The sequence below is a fragment of the Mustela nigripes genome, chromosome 4 (assembly GCF_022355385.1).
Source record: "Mustela nigripes isolate SB6536 chromosome 4, MUSNIG.SB6536, whole genome shotgun sequence".
Taxonomy (NCBI): Eukaryota; Metazoa; Chordata; class Mammalia; order Carnivora; family Mustelidae; genus Mustela; species Mustela nigripes.
In genome coordinates this window covers 70,711,932-70,727,132 of record NC_081560.1, presented here as the reverse complement: position 1 = coordinate 70,727,132, position 15,201 = coordinate 70,711,932, and the positions used below count along the sequence as shown (strand labels likewise).

At 42.5% G+C, this 15,201-nt stretch overlaps 1 protein-coding gene and 1 long non-coding RNA gene across 3 annotated transcripts in view; one reads left to right on the top strand and one right to left on the bottom strand.

The window, feature by feature from the left end:
* The window catches only part of CDK6 (cyclin dependent kinase 6), a 239,358-nt gene extending 237,524 nt beyond the window's left edge, over positions 1–1,834 (bottom strand). Inside the window, exon 1 of one of the 2 annotated variants that reach the window (XM_059396854.1) lies at positions 1,676–1,834. The gene's annotated coding sequence lies outside the window, so the exon portion shown is untranslated. Of the gene's footprint in view, positions 1–186; positions 1,656–1,675 lie in introns of those variants that run through there. The other variant, XM_059396855.1, reaches the window with a different exon arrangement.
* LOC132015948 (uncharacterized) lies at positions 1,677–13,256 on the top strand. The gene is made up of 3 exons (XR_009403835.1): positions 1,677–1,761; positions 11,221–11,342; positions 11,834–13,256. It is a non-coding gene; the product is annotated as an uncharacterized LOC132015948 (long non-coding RNA).
* Positions 13,257–15,201: the final 1,945 nt, after the last annotated feature.

The window sequence follows — 15,201 nt, the reverse complement described above, 5'->3', positions numbered from 1 at the left end:
CCCGCCCCGGAGCCCGCCGCACAACAAAGTGCGGGGGTGGGGAGGTAGGGTAGGGGCACGCTTCCCTTCACCATACAGTTGAAATCCAGGACCTAGCGAGCGTCCAACCCAAGGCCGCCGCGGCCTCAGTAGGACATTCGCCACGCCGGCCGCGTGCCTGGAATCCCCGGGACACCTCGGAATTACCTGCCCCGCAACCGCTGGCCCGCTCGCCGGCTGCCAGGAATTAAAGAAACAAATGGCGCGATCCCCACGGTGTGCTGGCAGAAGGGACCGCAGCGAGCGCAGAGACCCTCACACACACTCCATTCAAAGCTCTCCTTAAAAGGTGAAGGCAAATCCTGGGGGAGCCAAGGACCGAGCCCCCCCGAGCCTGCACGAGGGTCTGAGCCAGGCCTAGGGCCACACAGGTAGCCGAGGAGCCGCCGCCGCCTGCGCAGCCCGCCCCTCCCGCATCCCCCTCCCGCCCCAGTCCAACCCGAGGCTCAGCAGCTAAAGCTGCGTCGCGGACGTCCCACCCCCGCAGGGAGCTGCGCCCGAGGCCCCGGCCGGGCCCCGCACCGCCCGCCCTGGCTCTCCCCCCTCGTTCCCCGGACGGTCGGCTCCGGAGTAGAGAAACGGGAGCAACAGTGCCTTTTTCCCCCCTCTCCTCCACTTTTTTTTGTTGTTGTTGTTGCTTTCCCACGCTGGCTGAATGTGACTTGACCCCATTTCAAAAAAGTTTGACATAGTGCTTCAACATTTCCGCATTCCTCCGCGACTACAAAGGCTGCAGCCGCCTCCTTCTGCTTTCTGTCTCTGCTCTCTGTCTTCACACTCAATGAAATCCTTCATGTGCCTCTCCCGAAGCCTGCCAAGCACCGCAAGGGTCGCCACCAGCGCAGCGACAAGAGGCCGCACTGGGACCACGACTCCCGCGTGTGCGCACACGCAGATGCGCCCCACGTGCACACTGCGGGGCGCGCTGCGGGGCCCGGAGCTGCTCACCGCAGGGTGTGCGTTTTAACTGGGATATTTTAAATTATAAAAGTAAACTGGGAAGCTAAAGCAAACGTGCGTCCTTGTGGGGCTTCAAGCCTGTGCACGGGCCGCCTCTGCCCTCCTAAGTGTGCATAACACCCCCGCAGGGGGTGGCAGCAAGAAGCCTGCGTTAACATTTATCTCTTGGTGGAGTAGGTGGAGGCCACACCCACACCTCCGCGAGCTGAAGAGTGAGCTTTAGTGGGGAAATAAATGTGGGGCACGTTAACACAAAGTCCCGCATGGAGTCCCCAGAGGCAGTGCATTTTAAAGTGTGGATTATTGTATGAGTGTCCGAGTAGAGTTTATATTCCTCTTTAGGAAGCTTCACGAGTGTGTGGGTGTTTGTGCGCATGGCTACTTGGGAGCGGGCACAGGCTCTTAGTATTGGGGGTGTCCCTGCTGTGGGATGTCCTCTTGCCAGATTAGGGGAGACTCCTCTAACTCCCCAAAACTGGTGCCCGTAACTAGCCTGCCTCGGCTCGTAAGGGGTTAACTAAAGTCGATTCGGAAGACATACACCCCCCCCCCACACACACACACCACAGTCACCCCTACCCACACTCTCGCTTCCGACCCCGGCCAGGCTCCCAAATCTCCCCCGGGGACCCCCACCCCACCCCGCAGCCCACCCACCCGAACGCACAGCCTTTACCTGAGGGGCCCGGCAGCTTCGGGCCTCCCGAGGGGGCTGCGAGTGTCTGTTGGAACTTCGCACGTGTCCACCCCGGCGCAAAGCAGGTAACCAGCTCGGAGGAAGGAGTTACCAGCACTCTCTCCAGCGAAGGGGTGGGCACAGCGGCGGAGGGCGGAGGGAAGGCGGAGGGCGCCGCCCGCGCCGCTCGCTGGGGGCGGACGGGGGCTGCGGGGCTCCGACTGGGGCTCGGGGCCGAGCCGGGGAAGCAGCGGGGGTGAGGGCGGGGGCCCCGGAGGCCGACTCTGCCGGAGACCCACCCGGCGGCGGCTGCGGGGGTTAGGGGCTCGCTGCGCAGTGGCAAGCAAGTGTGCAAATTAAAGCCTTCCGGAGAGAGGGGAGGCGGCCGAGACCCGGCTGTGCTCTGAGGCTCTCAGCTCCCCAGCTCTCGGCTCCGAGTAGGGGGCGAGGGGGGGGTGTAGTTAAATGAAAATTTCCGGCTTTGACTGCAACTGGACTGAGGGATCTTGCAACTAAAATAGGAGGCGTGAGAGGAAGAGTGGGATGTGTCGTCGGGAGTCCGCGGAGTTTCCAAACCCAGGGTCGCCCAGAGTTGGGGGTTTTGACAGTGAGGCAGGGGGTGGGGGTGGGGGAGTGATCAGCAGTCTGTGATGTGGACGGATGGAAAAAACACAAAACAACCAACCATAATTATGAGGGGCCGGTGGGGATGGTAAATACCAACACTTTCCAAGAAACTGAAAAATCAGACAAAAAAATAACTCTTCTCTATTAAAAAAAAAAAAAAAAAAAAAGTCTGGCAGGGCGCCTTGCAGAAAAGAAAATACTAATCTGTCCAAGCACTTTTCACTTTCAGCATGAGCTACATTTGTTTTGTTTTCCTTCGCTTCCTTTCGGCCTCACAAAGCCCTATCTTTTTCTTTTGGACAGAGGATAGGATTTGGAAATTGTCAGGCACTCTGTGGTTAATGATCTACTTGAAGGGGCTCGCCGGCTCACAATTATTCAGTGGTTAGCAATTGCTGAGGGTTCACTAAGGTATTTCTGGGGAGCTAAAAAGACTAAGATCTAATATAAATATTAGAATTGGAAGATAATAGGCACACATACACACAACAAAGAGGAGAGAATGTGATTCAGTGGGTACTCAGTTTAAATGCATTGTTGGAATTCTGAAACTTGAAACCTTGTAAGAATGTATACTTCACCTGCTAAGAAAACCTGAACACAATTATTGCAGGTGAAAATGATTTTGGACTAAAAAAAAGTCTTCAAGATCCTACAATGGAGTAAAACAACAACAACAAAAAGCTCCTTTTTTTCTTAAGAATTCAGTGTTCTCTAAAGTCTGTATCTGTAGAATACTTGAAACCCCTTTACACATCTTAAAGCAAAGTTTAAAAACATGTATTTATTTCAGAGCTCTATGGAAAAATTGAAATCCAGCAAAATACTGTTTGAGTTGGAAATATTACCTCTATAAATCTTTTGACTTTTTGAATTAAACCATGCTGCTAATGTCAGAGTGAATCAAAATTTTGCCCTTATAAAATTTATTATATACTACAGTGAGAAGTAACAGGTTAGGTAAATAAAAATTGTTGTATTTTCATTAGCAAATATTTTGCAATGCATTATAGTAATTTGTTCTTGAATGATAAAAGTGGGTATTTGTGTTTCCTTATGCTTAAGAAAATTCATAAAATAGATTTTGTGTTTAGGAGTGTGTCTTCTAAAATTCAGTTTTTGAACAAAATTTGTAAAGATATCTATAACCTCATAGAGACTGAAGAAAACAAATGGTTAGATTTTATATTTATATAAAATATTGGATCAGTACAAATCACTAATTAGACTTTAAACTAGAGATACAAATGAGAACCTTACATTTTAAAAATTGTTATGCTCATCAATGATTTTTAAAACAAGATTTACTTGCTGGTGACTAACACATTTATGTAATTTAGAAATAATTGTCAATAAATAGTCAGGAACCAGCAAGTGATGGTAAAAATTTATTTGGGTAAATAATTTGTTTTAAAAATAGTAAGCCATAAATATCTTTAAAATTAAGAGAAAAATGTCCTTTTTAAACTGGGTTGCATTTTTAATTACTGAATTTGACAACAACCATAGATGGATTCGAAATTCTATGATTGAGATTACTAGATCACTTGTATGAGGCAGGAAGAAAGAAACTTTAATTAAATACACTGAGTGTTAACTCTATGTTATCTGTTTTCTCTGATACTGTTAATTTATCATTGTTCACTCTCTCTGGTTATGGTTCATATGAAATCCCAGTTGGTTACAGCCTTAGACCAGGAAGTTTTATAATGGATTGTGTAAAATTACTAAATACCAGATTGTTTTTGTTTATGGATAACTTCCTCTGTAGGTAACAGGTTATAATAACAAAATTTGTGCAAAGTTTATAAACTGTGAACAAAATTCCGACTCCTTTGTTTAGAAGCCTTTTGTGAATGAATATATGGGATTCAAGAATAATGATTTACATGCCATGTATCTAATATCCTAAAGTTGCAAATCAACTTACAGGTTTTTAAAAATTAGAACTCATGGATTTATCTTCAGATATGATGTAGTTTATACTGAAAATTTTCCTAGTGTCACATAAGAGATGCTTTCTCTGTGTGAACACTTTATATCAAATATCTGTAAACTTTTGTTTTTACCTAAAATAAAAATAAAATTTAAAGTTCTGGTCTATAACTTGTAATCTTGTTTAAGGAATGAGTAATTTATTTAAAATGAGTAATTTGATGATGTACATCTAATTCTAAATCATCTCTGATTTATATTGGCTATTTGAATGTATAAAATGTATTTTCCAGAAACTTGGAAATAAGGTTTTGCTATAACCTACTACACAATTTTTTTAATTGGAGGTCCACCTAAATGTATACTTTTAGCCTATAAAGGTCTTCTGTTTATTGTTTTTAGTTAAATAAAAAACTTTTCTGGCTTAATAACTTTCAAAACAGTTACTCTTATCTTTAACTTGATTTATATGAGTATGTACATGTTATTTTTATTGAATAATTACTATGAAAAACTATAATTTTAACAGAAATAGTAGAATGTAATACAGTGCATTTTCGTGCATTCTTTCTTACCCAGGCTTTTCCAAAATGTTTTCTTAGGTTTTCCCTTAAAATACTGAAAATTTACTAAACATCCTAGGAAAACTCAATTACACCACCAATTCTGAATTTTAAATGATTTATAAATTCAATCTTCTAAATACATTACTTCCTGTCAATTTGGAAATGACCTGGGGTTTTCTCTTTTCTTGTTGAATGTGATCTAGAGTAGTGCATTGAAGAAACTTACGAAGGTTTTGATATTTGCCTGGAGGAGGAAAGAAATATATCAGGTAGTAGCTTAGAAACTTAAGAAGAAAAAAACCAAACATAATATTTTTTTTTGAGATTTTCCGTTTTCATGGGTTCTATTGCTCTATAATTATCCCTGTGCTCCCTCTACAACATGTCAGTACTATGTTCACATTTGTGTAATTGTCATATTTTTCTCTTTTGATAGTTACTCCTATCTTCTATTTGCTTAGCGTGTTTGTGTGTGTGTGTGTGAATACTTGTACGTTCTTAGCATATTGTCATGACATGTTCAAAACGTGTTCTTAAGACCCTTTCATCTATATTAGTATTATGAGTAATCAGAAAAATAACTAGACAGATATTTATAAAAGATGGTGATAATCACATTGAAAGACCTACATTTCCTTTTGATTTCTAGTGTTCTACTTCACTGATTTCTAGCATTTCAACCATACACGTGGCCTAACAATTGTTATTGTGTTGCCATAGCTGCCTTCTGTTGAGCTAAAAGGTGTGTCCACGTTTTAGAGAGACCGTTCAGATGAAGCAGAGAAGGTACAACACAGTCGGGGGGAATCATGATAAAGTGGGGTCTGGGAGGTAGGAGGAAGGGGCAAAGAAAGGCACCTGGGAGAAACTTCTGTGAATGGTCTGGCGGCAGGAGCAAGTGAAGGAAATACTTGCCCAAGTCCTGGGACCAAGGGATGTAGCCTCTGGGCTCTAAGTATGGAGTGTCTGTGCAACCTAATTCTTCTAGAACGAATGGTGCTCTAGGTCAATCCTATTGTGCATTGAAATCTGTCTTCTTAAATGAAATTATATAATGTCTGGGTCTATATTCATGTAACTTACCTTGTCTCATTAGGGATTTTTCCTCAAAATAATACAGAATGGTAAATGGTATTCTTGGCAGGGTTCTTTAGATTTCTAGAAGAAATTATATAATTGTGTAGCTCTATGGATCAAACAGTTTTCCACAAATTGGAGAGAGAGTCTGATTTTTAAACCCTGCTATAGATTTGTTCAGTTACTCAGATCTTAGTGTCCTCAATACCTAATACAGTAACTGGCAAGTATTTTATGTCCAATGAATGTTAGTCAATGGGAAAGTTGGCTTTAGATCCTGCATCCCCTTTGGGACTACTTCTTCCTATTCCCCTCAGGGAGATATATGATAATCATGTTTTATATAAAGCCAGCAAAGTTTAAGGATCCGTGTGCTGATGTCCGGACTTCAGAACCGTGTCTCCTCTACCCTCAGTTCCCTTCCTCTTAGCCTCTCCTCCAAATCCGATTATCTTTTTAAGGCCCTGCTCTTAAAACCCAGGAGAGTCCCTCAGCTGACCGACACCCCTCTTGGCTCCCACTTCTTGAGGCCATCTGCTTTCTCCGCCCTTAAAAGCCCGATGCTCTGCTCTCCACTACCCTGAGCTCCTCAAGTGTGTGCACCGTGCCTTGCTCCCCTTGGCCATGATCCAGCTCCTGGCTGTGTCATCTGGCCATAGTAGGTGGTCAATGAATGCAACAGAGGTTCTTGTCTCTCCACATGAGCATTACGGAATCAAGCAGGCACAGACAGACTGGAACGGCGTGGCATAACTAGAATAACATTTGAGAAGTTGAGGACAGTGTTCCACTTTGCTTAAACAGGAAAGAACCAGTCATCCTGTTACTTGGTGTGGATTTGTTTTTTCTTGTGTTGCAGATATTGGTCACTAAAAACATTTTTTCTGAAAGAAAATGTGTTCAGATAAATTTCTAAATTTGTCTGGAAGGCACATTCTAAAATCTGACCTGCAAAAAAATGTGCTTAGGTAATTTTCTGCATTGTCTTCTCCAATTCCAGTTAAACAATTTCTCTTTAAAAAGAGCAAGTACTAAACTCTGAGGTAAATGAGACACTCCATAACCCAGAACTGAGAAAGATTGCTAATTTTGTTGAGCAATATCCTTATCAGCTATGTGAGTGCATTTTAAAGGAGAGAATCCTTTATTTCTAAGCCAAGAACTTGTGTTTTATTCCCAGTTCTTCCTCTAAAGCAATGCTCACTGTACCCTCAGTTACCAGTCATTTAATCTTTCTGACCTTCAGGGTCTTACCTCTTTAACGGAGTTGTTAACCGTTCAGTGAGATGTTACGAAAATAGTTTGGAGAGATGCAACAGAGAGTTTTACTTTCACAAGAGAAGATACGGAAAGGTAATTGAAGTTGCTGGTCTTTGGGTCAGAAGACCTGAAATTTAAACTGAAGTTGCCCACACACCACCTGTGTGACCTTGGGCAACACACTTCAGCCCCTGGACCTTAAGGTCTTTGTCAATAAAAAAGATGATTAGACTCAACAATGGGTATAGCTGTTGCCGAGGTAGCGTGAAAATGCTGCCGTCTGGCCCCGCCATTATATATCTATTCTTATAAATCCCCTAAACAGTAATAGGGTCAGCGGATGGGACTCGGATTTAGCAACCCAGAGGTTCTGGACCTCAAATGTGAAATGTATTGGGGTCTCTCTAAGATGAACCTCTGGACATTCAAGACTGAATAGAAATGAAGACTTCTAGGAAAACATCAGAAAAATTCACTAGATGAGGAGAGAGAAGCCGAGTTTTTAATTACTTGGCTAAAATGAAAGGTGATGGATTAAATTAATCAACCCCCATTAATAAAATATGATAAATACATGACTGTAGTGCTCACCACACCAGGATACTAAAGAGCAGAAATCTTGGGTGATCACAGAAATTCCTCGAAGATGACATAAAGCATAACTCTGGGCGATGTGACATAGCTGTAACCCATTGAAAACGTTGGCAGCCAACCTCCTGTGAGGCGGTGGGAAGTTGGGGGGGGGGGGTCACTGTATGGGGGGGGGGGCGTAAGAGACAATATGCTGTGAATCTGAGGCTCTCCAGAGATATCAGAAATCCCAAGTACTGCTGACCCAAAGCCGTTATTCAAATGTGTCAGGGGACAGGCTATTGCCTCTGTGTTCTTGTTTTGTATAACATTCGCCCTGTGCATGGTTGGTTTTAAGGTCTCCCCCAGATGTAGGGACATTTACACAGCTGGAACTGATGGTCCTGGATAAGAAGCTTGGCCACCATGTGACCTTGCAGTAGGTGCTTAAATTTTCAGATCCCCAGTTTCCCTCACCCTTACAGTAAGGATGCAATTATCCACCATAATAAGCTGGGGTGAGAATTCAGTCAGTGCGAACTGTATTTTCCATTTAACAGAACTTTTATAAATATAAATACACAATCAACATACCTTTCATGAAATTACATCTCCTATCTCTTTTTAAAGGCAGCTAACCCTTTGTCAGCTGGACTGAAACCTCTACCTATGGCAGGAAGAACACCACCAGAAACAGTGCAAACTCAAAATTATCCTAGGCTTTGACCAAACCACAGCAGTCTCTGGGTCTGTGAGGGATGGAGGAGAGAGTGAGTTGTCTAACCTGAAACCTTACACCAGTACTGCTCAACCTTTTAGTCTCTACCTCTCCGTCTTCCTCACCCTCTTCCTTCCGTTTGGCTCTCTCTTCTTCCTTCCCGCTGCTTGCGTGTGGCCCATGTGTGCTGACATTGGTATTAAAAGCCATGTACTATGTTGCTTCCTTACAAGAGCGCCCCTACTCCCATCACTCTCCCACAGTCTCTGGCTCCCACTTTTCTTGCTTTAAGAGCTGTTTGTTGGGGGACGCCTGGGTGGCTCAGTGGGTTAAGTCTCTGCCTTGGGCTCAGGTCATGATCTCAGGGTCCTGGGATGGAGCCCCACATTGGGCTCTCTGCTTGGCAGGGAGCCTGCTTCCTCCTCTCTCTCTGCCTGCCTTTCTGCCTACTTGTGATCTCTCTCTCTCTCAAATAAATAAATAAAATCTTAAAAAAAAAAAGAGCTTTTTGTCATCCTAGTGATCCCTTCTCTACCTTTTGACCTTGTCTTCTTAGCTTAGCAGAAGTTTACTTGGCTTTAGATGGCATTGTATTTCCTATCCCATACTCTTTCGCAGGAACACATGGGGGGCACTCCCCCACCTCCCTTACCCTCTTATTTCTTTTTCTTTTTTTTTAATTTCCCAGGGATACTTCCACAGTTTATATCACCGCTCTCCAGTGTCAGACCCTCCAGTGTCACCCCATTTCTCTCAGAATAAAATCTCAGTCTTGCCCGACACTGCCTCTTTCTGATTCTTCCAAGTGCCCTCCCCGTTGCTCCCTCTATGGCAGCCACACTGGCCTCCTCAGTGTTCCACAAACCCACAGAGCACATTCACATCTCTGAGGGTTGTGTTTGCTGTTCCCTCTAGCTGAAATGCTCTTCCACCGACTCATCGGCGTGGCTGTCTTCCTCACTTCCTTCGGGTCTCACTCCACAGTCACCAAAGAGACCTACTTTGAGCACCCTACATGAATTGCATCTAGTCCCATCTCTATCCATCTTATTTCATTTTGTTTTTCTTTTTCTTAGCACTTATTTCCATCTGACACATTAAAGCTTTATTTGTTTATTTGCTCAGTGTCTGTATCCCCCAACCTCCAGAATGGAATCTACAGAAGAGCTTGAATTTTCTTCCATATTCTCTTGTATCACTAAAATAATCCGTGGCACAGAGTGAGCAATAAATATTTGTCAAACGAATGAGTAAATGAGCTCTCCTCTTGCCTAGGCTTACAACCAGTCAGTCTTTAGCTAACTGATGGTTTATTAATTAAGAATAACTATCTGTTTGGCAAGAGCCCCTGCTATCTATCTACCTATCTATCTATAATACATATCTTAGTACAATCTGTCTAAATTTAGGTATTTTACATGCAACCAATATTCTGCTAAGGGGCTTCAGCTGGGATTGTTCACAAAGGTGTTCTTTTTTTTTTTTTAAGATTTTATTTATTTATTTGTCAGAGAGAGTGAGCACAGACAGAGTGGCGGGCAGAGGCAGAGGGAGAAGCAGGCTCCCCGCTGAGCAAGGATCCTGACGCGGGACTGGATCCCAGGACGCTGGGATCAGGACCTGAGCCCGAAGGCAGCCGCTTAACCAACTGAGCCACCCAGATGCCCCCTCCCCTTTTTTTTTAAGGGGTAATGGTTTCTCATTATTGGTTTTATTTACATTTATTTAATTACTACTTAGAGTGAACTTTTTTCCATAATGACATTAGTCATTTGGGGTTTTTTTCTGTATTTACTACTCTTTTAAAAATTTATTTATTTTTATTGTTATTAACATATAATATATTATTTGTTTCAGGGGTACCGGTCTGTGATTCACCAGTCTTACGTAATTAAGAGTGTTCATCATACCCTCCCCAGCGTCTGTCACACAGCCACCCCATCTTTCCCACCCTTCTCCCCTCCAGGAACCCTCAGTTGGTTTCCTGAGATTAAGAGTCTCTCAGAGTTTGTCTTCCTCTCTGGTTTTGTCTTGTTTCATTTCTCCCTGCTTCCCCTATGATCCTCTGTCTTGTTTCTCGAATTCCTCATATCAGTGAGATCATATGATAACTGTCTTTCTCTGATTGACTTATTTCACTCAGCATAATACCTTCTAGTTCCATCCACGTCATTGCAAATGGCAAGATTTCAATTTTTTGATGGCTGCATAATACTCTACTGTGTGTGTGTGTGTGTGTGTGTGTGTGTGTGTACACATCACATCTTCTTTATCCATTCACCTGTTGATGAACATCTAGGCTCTTTCCATAGTTTGGCTATTGTGGACATTGCTGCTATAAATATTGGGGTGCACATGCCCCTTCGGATCACTACATTTGTATCTTTAGGGTAAATATGTAGTAGTGCGATTGCTAGGTCATAGGGTAGCTCTATTTTCAACTTTCTGAGGAACATCCATACTGTTTTCCAGACTGGCTGTACCAGCTTGCATTCCCAACAATGGTGTGGGAGGGTTCCCCACAAAGGTGCTCCTTAAAGATAATCTGATTCAACACACCACAGATAAGATTTTATCTAAAATCATTAAAACTATAAAGTAAGTATATTCAGTTAATTGAAATTATGCTGGAATGTATCTCTTACACTGGAATGTGTAGGTAACAAATGTGAGTTTTGTTCCAAATATCTGTCTCTCCTCATATAAAGAGTGGGAAGTGATTTGGAAGCCAGGGGTGGCCAGATTCATGTCTCAATCCATCCTGCTTTTTTTCTGCCATATTCCTACTCCAGGTTCTTGCATGCCTGGTGAGAGCCAGTGAGGGGGAACGCAGTGCTTAAGGAGTTGCAACACTGGAGACAGGCTTTGGTGATTCAAATCTGGGCCCTGCTGCTCAGTGGCTTTGTGTCCTTGGGTAAGTTACTTAAGGTCTCTGAAACTCCATTTCTGTATCAGGGTTAAGACTCTCCTCCTCCAGGGTCATCCTGAGGATTTAATGAGTTAATCCATGCAAAGCACTTATAGGATTGGCACACAGAAAGTACATGTTAGCTATGATTATTGCTAATATTCCTCCTGATAAAACAGCTGTCACTTCTTAGAGTTTTACTGTCCTCTTTCCTGGGCACCTGGCCCAGGATTTACTGCACAGTACTCAGCCACCACACCCTTGGATCCGTTGCTACTAGTGTTATAGGCTCCGTCTTCTCCCTTCGACTTTTCTCCCCCTCTTTCCCTCTCCTCCCTCCTTCCTTCCTTCCCCCTCTTCCCTCCCTTTCTCCTCATAAATCTTGCCTTTTCTTACTTTCTTCTACACTTTCTCTCTCATACATTGTACAGTCTGCTCTGGATTAGCTCTCCCTGTTTTCTCCTCCATTCTTGCGCTGTTTCTGTTCTCATTCATAGAGGAAGGGTTCTGAACGACAAGGAGCTGTCATGTCACCACGAAGAGTCCCCAGAAACAAGTCTTTCAGAGCTCTCACTTCCTGGGTAGAATTCTCCTCTTTCAAGGGACCTCTGCTTCTGAGATCTGAAGCCCTTCATCAAAGACTGCTTGCGACTCGAGTGGATCAGAAATGCCATCTCAGTGCTCTTCACCGGTGTGTGGGTTACACCAGCCCAGCACCCAGGGCTTTAGAAAACACGGACCTGGGACGCCTGGATGGCTCAGTTGGTTAAGCAGCTGCCTTCAGCTCAGGTCATGATCCCAGAATCCTGGGATCGAGTCCCACATCAGGCTCCTTGCTTGGCAGGGAGCCTGCTTCTCGCTCTGCCTCTGCCTGCCACTCTGCCTGTGCTCACTCTCGCTCCTCTCTCTCTCTGACAAATAAATAAATAAAATCTTTAAAAAAAAAAAAAAAAGAAAACACGGACCTGTCTGATCAACAATCACGGGCGAACCATAAAATCAACCATAACCAATTGTATTGCTTCCTGCTCCTGGGGGACATGGATGAAATAATGTGGTTTCTTTGATGCCTAATAAAGTTCAAGTCCAGTGATGGTGAGAATGTAGAAAGGAATGAAAGACATGTTCAGTGCAAATGTGTTTTTTTTTTTTTCCCCTCATTGCCCTATTAGATTAGGAACTCCTCGAGCAAAGGGACCATGTCTGCTGTCTTCATTTGTAATGTTTAGGACCAGTGCCCCGCTTAGTGCCCTATTCACAATATGTGCTCAGTAATTCAACACTCCCGGAATTTTTGCTTTCCAAGTACAGGACAAACGTGGTAAAAAATTCTGAATACACAAAAGCTAAAAAGAATGAGTGTAATGCTTTATGTGACTGTCATTCAGGTGGCTTTGTAAAATAGACAATTCTAAGCACTAAATTGTCAGACCAGTTTAAAAAAAAAACAAAACACAAATCTCAATAGCCCCATACACTTTTACAGCATATCTTTTGTGGCAATTATTATAGTAGACCCCTTATTCATGGTTTCACTTTCCTCAGTTTTAATTACCTTCAGTGGGCCATTGTCAGGAAGCAGATGAACTTCCTTCTGACCTATCCTCAGAAGTTCAATAGTAGCCTAACGCTAGGTCACAATGCCTTCGTCATTCACCTCACTTCATCTCATCACATAGATATTTCATCATCTCACATCATCACAAAATGGAAGATGGGTACCGTACAGTAAGGTATTTAGAGAGAGCACATTCACATAACTTTTATTACAGTATATTGTTATTATTTTTCTATTGTATTATGAGTTACTGTTGTTCATCTCTTACTGTGCCTACTTTAGAAGTTAAACTTTACCATAGGTATGTATGTACAGGAAAAACCAGTATATATGGGGTTTGGTTCTATCCATGGTTTTAGGCACCCAAGGGGCATTCTTGGAAAGTATCTGGGTGGATAATGGGCAGAGGGGGGGATCTACTGTACTGTAAATTATAGTGATATAGAAATATATCTTAATTCTCTCTATTGTTAAACTCCTTCAGGAACTAGTTTCTGTTGTGTTATACACATCATACGCTTCTAATACCTGTTTGCTGAATAAATGAATGATGAAATGCATGATGTTTTATTTCCACTCATTCAGAATGTTCAAAGAGGTTTCACATAATTCAATGGACTTATTAAGTAAAAAGTTACTATCTATTTAATATATATGGATTGACACCAAAATATAAAATTCTACACGGCAAAATTATACCAAATGATATTATTTTTTATGATACAAAAGGCACTTCAAGACCTTTAACTTACAAAATTAAAAGAAACCAACGGTTTCCTAAAAATATATCTTCATCTCTTGTTTTGGTCTACCAGTAGTTTACCATGACTTTTAAATAAATCTGCTTTGTCAAGTTGTCTAGTTGTATGAATCCTGAATAAAAAGCGATTTTATATTCTGCTCGGAAAGATTTTAGAAAGCTAAAGTACCTTGAGAAAGACAATGTAACATTGAACCAAACTGATGAAAATGATTATATTTCAGTCTTTAATACATTTGTATCTCGACATATTACATTTCTAGACCAAAATGGTTTGTACATCTCTGTTGCTTGAGCAGGAGGAAATCATTATAATAAAAAGAGTTATTGAAAATGGTCCATGTTGTGTAATTCCCAGGATAAATGGGCTGAGTAGCAAATATTTCTGTTGTGAACTGTTTTATACTGAAATGTGCATTATTAAACCCATTTGTTGAGCACATTGAAAGATCGAATATCTTTCTAACTCGACACTGGAAAACGTTTATTTGCCATTCCTCTCCTTCCTCTGCTCTGATCTTGTTAGATACTGTTTCTGGGTTTTCTGGAATCCAACCATATTGAGGGGGGTGAAATCATAACTGAAGAAACCAAAAAAACAGAATTTATAATTTATAAACACATATTTTTAACAAGATCATAAGAAATTTTAAATAGCATACACAATAGAAACAGCATGTAGGAAAACATACAGAATGATGTGGTGGGTGACTATTTTTACACTATCATAGATAAACTACACATTTGAAGAACACAAAAACAGTAGTCATCAGGTTATAAGAATTTGAATGTAGCAAAGGAATGCTAGTGATCAGATGGTTTGGAGGTGATATGATGCCTTTTTTTTTTTTACGATTTTATTTATTTGACAGATTGAGAGAGAGAGAGATCACAAGTAGGCAGAGAGGCAGGCGGGGGCAGGGGGCGGGTGGGAAGCAGGCTCCCTGCCTAGCAGAGATTTCCCACTGCGGGGCTCAACCCCAGGACCCTGAGATCATGACCTGAGCCAAAGGCAAAGGCTTAACCCACTGAGCCACCCAGGTGCCCCTGTGAAGCCCTTTTGATTTTATAGGTAGGTTACTTTATGCATACTGTGTACTGAATTAATATACATTTAACCATTGTCTTTTAAAACACTGTGTGTACAATCAAGTTGTTTTATTTCATTTAGAGTAATCATAGGTGGGCCTGGTTCCCTGCTCCAATTACTTCCCCCCAAAACCCACCTCTGTTGAAAAATCAACTGAGCCCCAAAGACTAGAGTTGGAGGTAGTAGCAACAGCTGGAGTGGAAGAAGCAGAAAGCTGTTTTCGTCTTTGATGATCCTTTTCTCCCCCAGTTAATGCCCCCTTATCTAGAGTCAAATCACAAGTAAAACATCCAGGTGTAGCTTTATCTATTTCCTCATTCATTCAATAAATACCTACTGAGCGCCCACCATGTACCAGCTCGGTGCTCAGCATGGGGACAGGTTATACAAAGTGGTTAAAGTGACATGAGGCTTCTGGAGAGAGCTTGAAGTTCAAAACCCAGAATGGGAAGTCAGA